We start from the raw sequence: 15327 nt of genomic DNA on the forward strand, positions 1-15327 counted from the left end.
GCCGAGTCAACGCGATGACTCGCCGAGTCCCCAAGCTCAGAACTTCCCTCAATCTGCGACCTAACTTGCCGAGTCACCCCGAGACTCGCCGAGTCCAACAACTCTGAGTCCACTCGCACACGGCTCATCGAGTCACCCCTTGACTCACCGATTCTCGACTCAACCAGAAAATATTGGGACTCTTCGACAATACTCGCCGAGTCCAAGAACAAACTCGTCGAGTCTAAGGCTATCTTCAACCTACTCGCCGAGTTGTTCTTCCAACTCGTCGAGTTCCAGGCCATCTTCATCCAACTCGCTGAGTTGTTCTTCCAATTCGTCGAGTTCCAGCCTATCTTCAAGCAACTCGTCGAGTCTACCCATGTGACTCGCCGAGTGCCACCGGTCTGAATCCATACAGAAGCATTCCAGGCCATGCAATTGATCCAAAATATAGATCTAGCCTCCTACAACCCATCCATCACGTAAAGTGGCAAACTTTACGTGAATCCAAAGAGATCTAGGCCTTTTACACTTTAGGGTTTGGGACATGATAGCTTCACTACACACTTAAACACAGGGATTTTCAGGCATTCCAACCCTTCTCCATTCCAGATCTAAGGTAGCAACCTCAGATCTAACCTTTAAACTCCAAAACACCAAAAGATATGATCCCTAACACCCCCAAAATGAAGAGTCTAGACGATAATAGCTCAACAATGAAATGATACCTCAAAAAGGAAGCTCCAAGAGAAGATTAACCTGAATCCTTGCAAAGCCCTTTGATCCAAGTCTCTTTTCCTTCAAGATCTCTTCAACAACCACCTCTCCAAGCTCCAATTCACTCAACAATCGTGTACGAAATTAGGGTTTCTGGAACTCAAGGGATGATAAGGAGGCTGGGGAGGAAACATAATGTTCTTTATATAGGGCTCAACCTCCGGATTTAGGGTTTTCTCCATTCAGCGCCTACTCGCCGAGTCCATCTTACTGACTCGCCGAGTCGGCCACTTAACACGTGACCAAGTCGCGACTCTACTCGCCGAGTCCACCCATGGACTCGCCAAGTTCCCCTTCCAATTTTACTCTTTTAGCCCTTCAACTATACTCTTGCTATTCCGGGATGTTACATTATAAATCCATTATGGAGAAAATTGTTTATTCCAAATACATTTATAAAAATCAGAGAAATATTAAAGTGTGAAATCTTCATTGTTGCTGATGAATGTGTACAGCCACGCATTCGGCTTCCCATGATGACCGATGATACCTGAAATTATAAACAAATGGGTGAGCACAAAGCTTAGTGAGTTTCCTTTAAAATACCCTAGATATAAATGTACAAGCATGCTAACGACCGTTCTTTGGGCCTTCATCCTGACTGGATTGCCTTGCAGGCCTTTAGTCTATCTAGGTTGGAATACTAGGGTTTGTTGGCCTACTGCCTCAACCCAACCGCTGCTCCCGAGCCTCCGTGCCTTTAGCTTACAGTCGAACCTCACCGGGTATCTTGGCCTACATTACAAAGCAGGACCACCTCAACCCACCACTACCATATGCCGACATATAAACAATCAATCATACAACTCACTACCGTCTACTAGTCCTCTCATAACATATAGTCCCGCTACTAGCAAACCTCCATGAAATGTGTAACCACAAAAGTTACATGCATCATGGTGGCCATAATAACTCCAAAACTGCAAAGGCACTATGAGGATTACTGGTTGTACGAGATAGACAAGGACCTTATGGAGAAATACCATAAGCGAGCTCGTCAGGAAAAGTACAAAGTGGTAAAATCCCTCATTGATACCATGATGAAGGAGGGTGAGTCTATTAGTAGCCACTTCCAGGGAATGCAATGATATGTGGATAGACTAATCAAGCTCAACGTGAATTTTGATGAAGAGTTGGCAATCGACATAGTGTTGAAATATTTGCTTAGTTGTTATGATTAGTTCATATTGACTTATCATTTGAAAAATAATGAAACTACTTAGACATAATTGCACAACCTCCTGCGAACAACTAAAGCAGGTATGAAGGGAAAAGGTATTGCCTCCACTCCTAATAGTGCTCCTATTTTGGCCATAGGGCAAGGGAAAGGGAAGAAGAGGAAAGGTCCTCCTAAAAAAAACTGGAAGGGAAAGTCCCAAGTTGGGTCGTCAAGTACAGGACCCAAATGAAAATCCAATTCTGATGTTTCCCCTGTCTCTGACCCAATAGAGGCCACTTGCTTCTATTGCAATGACAAGGGGCATTGGAAACGAAGATGCTCAAAATACTGGTAGGATATCAAGGATGGCAAGGTAAACTGTCACACCCCAAACTGAGATGGCGGAATCATAACAATGCACAATAGTAAAACAAGCAACAACATCCATTGCATTAATAATATATTTTATATAAGTGTGTCCTGTGTATAGTTGTAATAAAAAGAAATATATATCAAAATAAAAGACGAGACTTGAACATGTTTCGTCTTCCCAAAAACTGGATCGGTATACCTATCTACTGGTGACCTGAGAATACAAGTTATTTTTAAAGAGAGTATCAACATTTAAGTTGGTGAGTGCATTTGTTTTACGAAAATGTTTGTAATGGTTTGATGAAAATGATTGTATACTTCCTAGAAAATCCTATATTTTCTACTAAAATGAAAAGTAGTCTTCTACCAAGACTCAACTGTTTGGTATGTTCCGTTCTCTTGAATAAAGTGTAAAATATATGATTGTACTTGAAATAGTATAAATGTATGTTTTTCCATATGGGTAACTATATTTACTTGAAAAATAGTATGCATTTCTCATGTGAGAATATCACTGTATGAATGTAATGGAAAATGAAGATTTGCAGTAGTGTTGTATAAAATACACTACTAATGCATTTAATTACCTTAAAACCAAATTGTTAATTAAGGTTAAAATGTGATAAGGTTATAACCATACTTAATAGACTAGTATAAAACACGACGTTCTTCAGGCGTCGAAAATGGTATGACATTTGTAACCCGTAGACCTGCAGGTCCCAATGTAGCTAGCAGCAAGGTGTAGGATGGTCAATCCCGTATAGATCTATACACAAACTCACGCTCTCCCTCCAAGAGACTCTGGTTATAAAACGTGACATAGCAAGGATATTGTTATGCCATGAAATAGTATCTCATATTTTAGTTATGTTGTTCTTGTTATAGTATGTATGTTCCTTCTTGTTCTTGTAAATGAATAATATACTTAATCCATTAAGGAATTTTCACTCAAACTCATATCTAACGTCAAAACCTTGTCTTATGTCATAAAGTTTCCACCTTTATGACTTTCCACGGCTAAGGAAGGTCCAAAAGCTAAAACCCTAACTTATTAATCCATTAAGGCATCACAACTCTTGCATGGAAGGGATAGAAGGACCAAGATCACATTTTTATGGTTCATAATTGCTCCATAATGGATAAAGTTTCCAACTTTATCCATTAGAATGGTCCTAACAAACAATATCTAGTCTTTAAGTCATAAAGGGACCAAAAGTGCAACTTTTCCAACTTATTCCATTAAGTTCAAATCTCCAACCTTTATATCTGAATCAATATGATGTTTAGATGGAAAAAGTCTCCAACTTTATCCATAACAAGGTCACAAACTTCCATGATCTCAAATTTATGCACTTAAAGTGACCAGAAGCTCATAATACCCAAAACTAGCTACATCTAACAATTTCATCATCAATATTCAAACTTTATACCTCCAGAAGAAAGATCAAGGTGAACATGGTCAGGATCTACAAGCTCCAATGCAACCAATGGTTCTTCATTGAGTTCCTTCTTCTCTAAGGTGCACCAAGAACACTCCAAAGCACTTAAAAAAAAAACTTTCTTCTTGCTAACAAGGCTCAAACTAGGGTTAGGGTTTCAAGAGAGGGTGTTGGAGAGGTAGAGGCTGAGAATGGAGTGTGTTTGGGGGAGTTAAGGAGCTTAAATTGGCTCAAACCACAAAAATAAAGTTTGGGCTCTGAACGCATACGCCCAACGTACTCTTGGTACGCCCAAAATACTAGGGATGTCCTAGTACGCCCAACATACTCCCCGTACACTCAGCGTATGTGGCTAACCCAAAAATCGTCATAACTTCAAATTGTCGTAACTTCTTCGTTCCAAATCCGTTTTCAACGTTCTTTATATCCACGAAAAGGTGTTGAAGAGGTCTACAATATTATCTAAATATACTGGACTAAAAACTTCTCAAAAAAATCAATCTTTCATGCAAGAACCCGATGTATGACTTTTCCTTTTTTACCCTTCAACCCGAAACACAGTTCAAGGGTTAGATCTCTCAACCATCATTACCACATTCCACAACGTCTAATATTTACCTCCTTAAGGCCCAAAGCTTTTACACAATCGACTTCCGGCCAACGACCGTGAAATAAGAAATGACGGGAAACAAGGTGTTACATTTCCTAAAGGTCAACCCAAACACTTATTATCCACAAACATTTTAATCTTCTTTGACGTGTTTGTCATATTTCATCCATATATTAACTAACATTATATTTTCTACACTAATGATATTCATAAACTATATTTTTAGCAATTAATCAAAAGATTTTACAAAAAACAAAAATGAATATACCTAAAAATATATATAATTTAAAAGTAGTTCTTAAAATCATCAAAATTTATATATATATATATATATATATATATATATATATATATATATATAAAGAGAGAGAGAGAGAGAGAGAGAGTTAGGTTCAAATGTTTTTAGTAAGTATTGTGTGCCTAAATGCACCAATGAGAATTCAAGAAATAATAAATCATTAAATAAATCATTAAAGGGTATTGTGGACATTTTATACTTTTAATTAAGGAAATCATTTAATTTAAATCTTGCAATTAAGGAAATAAAGTAATATATTTGACCTAGTCATTTGTGTTCTCATTTATAGGCGTGCATATTGTTCCGTTCAAACCCTAGCACATCTATTTCTTTTTGCGGCCTTCTTTAGCAACCTGTCGGAGTTGTAGAAGACAACCAGAGAGAAGAAAGGTTGGAAGGTCTAAGGCATATTACTCGTTTGGTAAGTCTATTATGTCCCTGTTTCTTATTCTATCTTCTACCTGTCGGAGTTCTAGAAGACAACCAGCGAGAAGAGATGTCCGCTCCTTTTTTGCAACAGCTCTTCTGCTTCATTTTCCCTCCACGAATCGTAAATGGCATCTCAGGTATCATGTTATCTTCTTTATTCATGTATCATCTTTATTGTGGGTATTTGGAAGAAAGTAGAGTGACAAGGATAGCCCCATAAATTGTCAATTCTCGATTCCAATCAGCTGAGATTTTTATATGGTTCGATTTTTCTCTAAATTCCCAGTTCTTGATTTTAGGTTCGAAGATATAGAAGAATATCATAAACAATGGCATCCCTGTTGGTGGAATTGAAAATATTCTGATTTGCACACCAACTGTTTGTTAATTTGTCTCAGTGAACTTCAATTACTTATTCCAAAATTGGTTATTTCTTGCTTAATGAGTCACTTTCAGTTAGAAGGAAGCATAGAAAAAAATGTAAGTTTGTATGGTTCCAGCTCTTGTATCAGGGCCTTATAATGTAAGTAATATTATGTATTCATGTGTTCAAGTTGATGAGTTTTAGTTTCTCTTATGTGGATGCTCTTCTTTCTTACAAAATAATGTTTTCAAATCTTATATGAAAACCAAGTTTCTATGCTTTATTGGGTCTGACATATATTTTTTTTCTTTCGATTATGGAATACAATTCTAAGTTGTTTGTGCCTTTTTTATTTTTCATCAACACAAATTAATTTACTCTTTGAACTTTGTGGTATGCATTTTAAATCAAATATGTTGCTGGAATTTATGTATTCTACCAGAATAAAATCGATGTATTCTGCCAGAATGTATTATATGTATTCTGTCATATTCTATTGATTCTACGAAAATATATTAAATGATAGTTAATTGCAAGTAACATGTTTTTAACAATTATTAGTTTTTGTTTTATTTGTGATAGGAATGGCTGGAAGAAGGCGTTGAAGACCTTGATATTCTTTTAGAATATGTATAATTATATTAAAATGTATAAGGATTTTAGTCTGTAAGAATATATATGAATTTGTATTTAAGTTCGGATGTATAAGAATATATTAGAATGTTTGTTATTTTTCAACATCTGATTCAACAATTTCGTTTTTCTTCAATGATATTCTATTAGAATAAAATTCTGAAATAGCATCATTCTAACAAAATAATATTCTATTAGAATAAAATTCTGAAATAGCATCATTCTAACAAAAAATATTCTGACAGAATATAATCGGTAAAAAATGAAATTGAATTAATTAAAAAATTCAGATTTTTTTAAATTAGGAGAATTAGTCATCCCTAAAAATCCGAAAATTTCCTTTTATAAATGTAGTTAATTGTCCAAAATACCATTTTGCTAAAAATTGTGTGATTATATGGTACATGTTACCCCATTATAATATCATACACTCTCAAATCATATTAATTGATTAATTTCATCCATTGGTCCAGATTTGTGTATTCTGACACACAATACTTAGTAAAAACAAAATAACCTACCCCTATATATATATATATATATATATATATATATATATATATATATATATATATATATATATATAACATTTCGGTTACATAATATTTTATTGTTCTTGTAGTTTTATAACCTTTTATTGTTTCATGAAAAAATATCCAAAGATGATAAATCATAAATTGTATGAAAAAGCTTAATAAAACCTTTAATATAGATAAAATATAAACTAGTTAGATTGAGAATTTGTCTTTAAAATGATTAACCATTAAAAATATATTTTTTTAAAGTTTTCTTATTAAATAAAAGTTAATAGATAGATGATATGACAACAAAAAATAATAAGCCATTAACTACTACATATTTTTGAAAATTTAATTGTCTTGAATTTGATAAAAAAAAATGGATGGACATGACTTTTACAAATCATATAGCATTAAGGTGGTACACGTTTGTGGGCATCCGTTCCGTGGTCAATTCCAACGATCACCACGTTAGCGTTTAACCTCAAGTCAAAATCATAATATTAGACTTAGAGTAGTTTGAAATGGTTCTCAAATATGACATGAAAGCTTTAAAAACCAGACCGAACCAAACGTGTGTGGTTATGGAATAATCAAGGCCCACAAATATCAAAAACAAATCCAACATTCTTTTCTTGAAAAAAAATTTCCAAACATACACAAAGAAAATAAATTATTACTTAAAAAGTTTTCATTGCAGTCTTTAAAGTAAAACCGATAGGGATGAACATATGAACCGAGGAACTAGTCGAAACCAGTACCGGAGTCGGAACCCGATGGAACCGGTCGGGTCGGGACCGGGACGATAGTTTTGTGGATTTTTGTAACCGGAACCGGTAGAACCGACAAAAACCAAAACCGTATGTTGTTATTTCTTGAGGACCGGTTCCAACATTAAAGACACGACAAGAAGATGGAACAGGTAAACCGATATTGAATATTTAAAATTTTAATAAACTTTTATGATTTATGAAACATTTACCATAATATACATTTGAATATTCACTCATTTTAACAAGTTCTTTTTTTTTAAATGAGAATATCATTAGAGATTAATAATTATATCAATGGTTATGTGGTTGGGAAGTGGTGGTGAGACGATATTAGGGATGTCAACGGGGGCAAACGGGACGGAGATTGCATACCCCGCCCCCGCCCCAAAATTTTCCCGTACACCCGCCCCCGTTCCCACCCCCAAAATCTCCATCCTTTCCACCCCCGTCCCTGCCCCCGAATTCCCCTTCTGAATAAAACAAACTAAATAAAACATTACCTTACATAAAAACAAAAAAACATAAAAATTTAAAACATAAAAAAAAAAAAGCAAAATCCATTTCTTTTTAAAGTGTGTTTGTTCCGATATAAAAAGAAATGTATAAAATGTATGTATATATAGAGAGATTAAATTTAAAACCGAAAAAGAATTTTATTTATTTATTTATTTTTACTTTTTATAATGCAACGATTAGTAAAGAAGTGACAACGGTAAAAAAAACACCCAATCACGACCTTTGTGTTCGTCCTTCTTCGCACTTACGTCACACCCTACCCACCGCCCTTAGGGGCGGTGTTTACGTGTCCTTTGTGCGGACACATTAGCATCACGCGTGACTTTGTATCGCCACTCCAGATAGCTTTATGGTATTATAGGTATACCTTATAGCCTAATAATCATAATTTTTGTTGCTTTTGGTGTTAAAACCAAAGGTGTAAGGAAACGTATGTATGGTATTGTCTAGGTAAACATGAAGTTCAATTAACATACGGTTACTATCAGTACAAAGTGTAACTATGTTACAGTTATGTGTACAAAATTATGGAAAAGAAAATCTACTACATTGCCTATGTTGATAAATAAACTAAACTAAAGTGTGTTGATATTTCTTGAGCTATGATTCCCGTAAACAATAAGTCACATTAGATTGTAAAATACGCCTGGAGTATCTATTGCATGCAAGCATGATGTGACAACCCAAAATTTTCTATTGCTTTGAATGCTCAGCCACTCAACCCAAATTAGTGTCAGACTTATTCCTACTATCATTTGGCACCTTTTAAAGTATGTTCGAGCATGCTGAGACCAATACACTTAAGGAATAAGTGTTGGGGTTTATCTGCCGAAGCTATAGTACAACGAACGGGCCGGAAACACATCTACCTGGAGTTCATGGCCAGCACATGGGACTTTACGGCCGTAAACTCCATCTGGGCCGTAAACTCCACCTTATGTGGAAAGTTGGCCATTTGTTCATTCCACCCTTTCCTTTGGCTCAAATCCTCTCAACTATCATCCCGCTCTTCGTCCCCAATCTTCAAAACTCGTAAGTTTCTTGTCCCAACTGGTTGATATACTACTTAAGCTAGTGATCTTACATGTTTTCATCCATGAAATTCATGTTTTCATAGATCTTCAAGTTTCACCAAGAACATCAAGAACACACACTAGTGTTCTTGGCCAAAAACGACCATTCAAGCTCCTAGATCGTATGTACTCTTATCCTAACTCATTGTACACTAGGTTTAACATGTTTAGGGCTTAGAAACAACAAGAAATCAAGGATGAATGAGAGTTTACGGCCAAGGGATGTTCTTAGGCCGTAAACTCCCTTTAAGGGTGCAAAGTTGCCCTTTCTTCCTTCCTTATGCCCAGAATTCAACCTAGAACCAACCACCATTGAAGTGGGAACCTTAAACATCAAAGAAACCATGTCCTCATAGAGTTTACGGCCGTAAACCCCTAAGGAAATGGTCCTTGGGCCATAAACTCCATAAGGGGGGGGGGGGGTCATATGATGCCTCTAACACCCCCTATGGCTTGTATAATTGACTAGAACCTTGCATGCTTGATCTAGGAACAACAAAACAAAAAATGAATGGGCAAACATGAGTTTACGGCCGTAAACTCATGTGTTTACGATCGTGAACTCCTCCAAAGATTGATTTGGAGCCCCAAATCACTTCATATGCCCTAGATTCGAGTCTAGCTGAATCCCTTGAGTGGTATTAGACTTTTGAACACCCAATGGCACCACTTCCATGAGTTTACGGTCGTAAACTCATGGGGGAAGTGGTATTGAAACCGTAAACACCCCTAAGAGCCACCATTTGAGGAGTAAACTCCAATGTGAGGCCATACACTCTCTATATGCAACCCTTGGTACTCCTAGCACTCGTAGTTAAGTGTTTTCATACATTAGGATGTCCTCACTTGCATAATTAGTTATTAAATGACTAATTAGATACTTAAATGTATCATTACATGTTAAATAGGATCTGAGTGTGTGTTCAAGTCCTCACTTGACATCTAGCCTCCTATACCGTTCGTTCATCCGAATCGCCCACGTCAGGTGAGTTTATACCCATGAATTAACCTTTTAAATGATTTTAACTGCTTTTATGGGGGGGAATACAAGTTGAACTATACAGTTATTAGATCAATCACATGTGATAATAACTGTATAGCAAAATAGATTTTGGCATGTTAAACTGCTTTATCCAACTAAAGGTGTTTCAAATCATGTTTTCGAGTCTCGTTAAAGTACGAATGTCCCTTTTTAGATTATTAAAGATTTTCCAAAGGTTTTCAAAGCTTGCTTTATAAAAGGAAATCAAGTTATAAATTCTTATTCATAAGTTTTCCAAAGCTTTTTACCAAATTTTCTTTTATGCTTTTATATTATAAAATGCATGCCCATTTATGTATAGTTATATAAGTAATGTTTAAAGGACTTAGGAAGGCCAGCTCGCCCTACCTCCATTTCTTTGTTTGGATGTGGCTCTAGGGTATCGGTTATCCGTCCGAAGGTCATTTAAATATTAGTTGTATATATTATGTATACATGTATGGTTATAAAATTTCTCTCAGCCAGTTCATCTCCTTTGGGTAACAAAGGCATCCTTCCATTATCCATATTTCTAGAACACTAGTAACTATTATAGGAATACTTAGGGGATTCTATTTACTCACACACACACACACACACACACACTCTCTCTCTCTCTCTAGTACGACGAATTACTCAGGAGTCAGTTCATTCGTGTGTCTATACTATTATTATAATACTTTAACTGGAATTTGACGCACTATTTCCCGATAGGACGCTTCATAGTGCCATCGCCGTGTAACCAGAGTCTCCTGGAGGGAGAACAGACATCATGTGTATAGATCTATATGGGACAGACACTCCGACATCCTGATTGCTAGCTACAGTCTGAGTCGGTATGGCCCATGGGTGACATAATGTTACTAACTCTACGCATTACCTGGAGGGTCATCAAGGATTCGATCGTTCGTCAGCATGGTTACATACGAGTTCACATTCAACCCTTTTATATCCCTTTAGATTGAGCCAGGCGTATTGTTCATTCGATACCCTCCTGGAGTCTACGTTTTATTCACTTTTAGACTTTGCGAGGCGTCCCGCCGAGAGTCTATGTTTTATTCACTTTTACACTTTGCAAGGCGTCCCGCCTAGAGTCTATGTTTTATTTACTTTTAGGCTTTGCGAGGCGTCCCGCCTGGAGTCTATGTTTTATTTACCTTTAGCCAGTAGTATTACTGATGAGGTATAATATTATTTTTCCTTATTACTTTTACTTGTGACGTTCCTCACAATTCCTTTAAAAGTAAAAAGTATATTTTGATAATGATAGTATTTTTGGGAAATTACTCCTTAAAACATAAAACTGTTAGGTCTTGGTAGAAGACTGCTTTTGATAAAGATACTCCTTGGTTTAAACATAGAACGATTGGGTCTTGGTAGAAGACTGCTTTTAAAATTAGAAAATATAGGATTTTCTGGAAAGAATTCTAACACTCTGTAGGTTCTAAACCACCACTTTTCTAAGTTTATTTTGAGGAAAAACATGTATTTATACCAATGTCATTAAATACTTATGAACTCACCAGCATTTAAAAATGTTGATACTCGCTTTCAAAATAACGTGTATTCTCAGGTCATCGGTAGACAAATACACTCCAGAAGCTTTTGCGAAGACAGCCTTGTACCGAGCTGCACTTTATTTTATTCTCTGTATTTTACACTTGATGTTGTTGCGAAATGTAACCTATGTAAAATTATTACTATTAATGCAATGATTGTTGTACTTTGATTACTGTACTGCATATGTTGTGATACTTGACATGACGTCCTCCACCCCATAACGTTTCCGGCGTTCTCGGTTTTGGGGTGTGAAAGATTGGTATCAGAACATTGTGTATAGTGAGCTCAGTATATCAAATCATAAAAGATATACAGGCTATAAATACATTGGGATGAAAACACTCTGACCAAGAATTATACTTTAAAATATAACCATATTTTACCAAAGTATAAGAACATCCAGAATCTAAATACCCGAACAAAGTATCACAAGAAAGAACAAGAATAAAAGTATTTGGATGTTGACCATTACCGTCAAACCTGGGCAGTTATGTAATCGTAAGCTGGAATAAATGTAACCTGATCAACTACATTTATTCGAGATGCGACTAACATGTGCTTGGGAGTGATAGTGGTGTTGCAACAAATCTGAAACTTACCAAATAGGAATGCTAGAGCCAAACATAAAGTTTAAAATACTAGGGGAGTATTTTAGGATACTAAAAGACTCACGATAAACCCAGAATCATGTTCAGAATTTAAGAATCCATCAAGTAATTAAAATACCATAGGGGTATTTTGGGAATCATAAATAACCTTGTGTGAAAACTAAAAAGATCCTTGTTGATAGACCTACGATTACAGAGTGTACACCCCCAAAGTTATATATAGTGAGGATCTCATAGTCTGAGAATGTGTGGTTTCGCTCAACTTCCTTTTCCTTGTTTGGATGTGGATATAGAGTAGTATCACATATTCGATTCGAAGGCCTATCAGATCTAAGTTATATATAATCTGTATACACTATGGAATTGTACCAGGACTCGATATGGATCACCTAGAGAAATGTTTAATAATCACTTTGGATTCTTTAGACATTTCCATTCTCGCGCAAAACCCTTTAGAAAACCTTATCCACTTCAGTGATCGGCAGAAGAGTCGATTCAAACCCAGAAAAGGTTCATTGAGAAGGTTTCCAATTAGGAAATAAATGAACAGGGACGAAACTATTGAAACCACCATGTGTCTATATCTTTTAGGGACATCAGTGGGGAATTCGCCTGAATATCTGAGATTCCAGTCATCTATCATGAAGTGATGACACTCAGGATCAGGATCAGAAGTAAGGCAGGGATGACACTCACGATCAGGATCAGAAGTAAGGCAGTGATGACACTTAGGGTCAGGATCAGAAGTAAGGCGGAGTAGAGATTCAATATGACTACAAGAGAAAAGAACCCTAGGTAAGTACCCAAAGAAAACCAACACCTATTCCAGTCAGGGATAAGAAGTGGACAGAGGGAGCCAATGCCTGGAACCCGAGAAGTGCCTTTTCCTCCTTATCTTCATGCTAATAAATCAATAAAATAATACAATTTAGTGAGTTAGTGATTACACTACTCACACTATGTGCTAAGAAAACCGCCTTTCCCGTCGCAAGTAATACGAATAGAACGGATCCCAAACCCTCGATTTAGGGTGTTTAGCCATAAGTTTTCATCATCATTTTCTCCTATAATCTTCGTTCCGAGCTTCTCTCAGGCCCTTTCAAAACCAGAGAGTGAACCTCTCTAGTTTAAAGATAACCCAGTAGGAACGACACCCATTTTATGGCTTTCCAATACACTTACTCCTATCCGATTACCCAGACTGCATCATAGGGATGTAGGTCGACGCTCAGATAACCATAACTCGAGACGCGGGAAAAATTTATGCTTGTCATAGTAAAGAAAGATACGTCCAGGGTTAATCATCGTCTCTCATCAGCTTGTGTTCCTTTTTCGTGTAGGAAAAACCATGCCTCCAAAGAAGCGTAACCAGCCCGCTGGAAAAACACCGACTCTCTTATTTGATGAAGCTACGTTCCAAGCTGCAGTTTCGGTAGCCGTAGCAGCTGGCATGGCTCACCTGAATGCTAAAAACGCCAACGTTAGCAGGAGCCCTATCGGGAATCCCGATCAAAGCAATGGACAGCAGCAACCAGCACCAGAGTGCAAAGCCACCCCAGAACCCCAACCAAACCCACTGAAGAGAAAGTTTAAGAACGCGTAGGGAAGTACCTCGACTCAAAGGCCTTCTGAAGGGCAACAAGCTAAAGTGGCCAATCCCTTCGTCAACACTTCCGCCTCGACTCCAAGAAGACCATACCTAGGAAACCTCCCTCGCTGCAACAAGTGTAACTACCATCATCATGGTATCTATCGAGGACTCGTTTGCGTTATGTGCAACATGAAGGGACATACCACTCGCTTCTGTAGAACCCCGGTTGAGTTCATTGCATCAACCACCAATGTGGGAACCAGTCCAGTATGCCACCTATGTGGTGAAATTGGGCACTTCAAGAAAGACTGTCCAACTGAAAGAAATAACAAAGGCGCGGGAGGAGTCTAACTCTAATGCCTAAGGGAAGCATCAATGAACCCGGTAGAATTTTGGTACGTCTCTCGATCCTAAGTGACTAACCAAAAAAATTAAATGATTAATACTAATTGTAATTACCCTCTCGATAAGGCGAAAGTCGCAACATTATTGTAAAATTCAAAAATCCATCAGGTAAAGCTATGGTGGCTTGGTATATTCGTTAAGGCCATTTATAATTAAGATTGATAGACCTCGAGTGAGTGATGCTGCCTTATCTCCTGTTCCTTGTTTAGTTATGGATTTAGGGCAGAGTCGCTTAGTCAACAGTCCTTGCAATCTTAATTATGAATGACTAGTATATACTAGGCGATTTATAGAAAGGCCTCGTGAGGAATCCATTCATGAAAAGTACACTATTCCAAAACATCAGGACCCTTATAGTTCCGCGTCGGTTCTATAGGTCCAAGTATCCACGATAGAGATACCATGGATGAAACTCGAGACGCTAAGAACTTGTGTGCTCTGTTCAGCACATGGTCCTATCGATCTTCATTCCATATCGTGTCGATGCCTGTTAAATTTGACACTGCCGTCAATCATGGTTCGACTTGGTGCGACCATGTAAAAAAATTTATAGTGCTGCGTAAAGAGAACTTTCACCATAGCCTCTGCGTCAAATAAAGATTCTTCCGAACCTAGTAAGAAAACCTAATGCGAACCTTCAGTCGTCTCTCTTGTCCAAACCCTCCGAAGTACCTAGGAGAAGGATACCATGCGCTGTTAACCAAACCCCCTTCATAGACAGATAGAACCCAAAGAGAAAGGCTCTACAGGTATCCCAGAAGACAATAACCGCCCGAAGCCTACTTAGTAGATCCCCCAAAAAGACCCTTAGCACCTCGCAATCAGGTTCATGAGAGAAAGAACTCATTATATTAACTTGCTACTACTGAGTATATGCATTAGATTATTATATAATTTAGATCAATAAGAATTAAGATGTGTGCTTCCTCCCTACTCCCTGTTCCTCGTTGGGTTGTGGGTCTAGGGTGGGGCCACACAACTGAACATCATGTCGATCTCAATTATATACAACTTGCATATACCGAGTATTAGTGACTAAGCCGAGTATGAGCTCTACCACGAACCTTATAATAAGACCCTTCATCCCACCCTATAGAAAAGGAGCTAGAGTCAAGAAAACCGTTGTGGGTTGAGCTACTAAAATGACCACAAATCCGAAATTGTCGTAATCCCGATTGAGCCAACATAGTAGCTAACAC

The sequence above is a fragment of the Lactuca sativa genome, chromosome 5 (genome assembly GCF_002870075.4).
Source record: "Lactuca sativa cultivar Salinas chromosome 5, Lsat_Salinas_v11, whole genome shotgun sequence".
In the NCBI taxonomy this organism is placed as follows: Eukaryota; Viridiplantae; Streptophyta; class Magnoliopsida; order Asterales; family Asteraceae; genus Lactuca; species Lactuca sativa.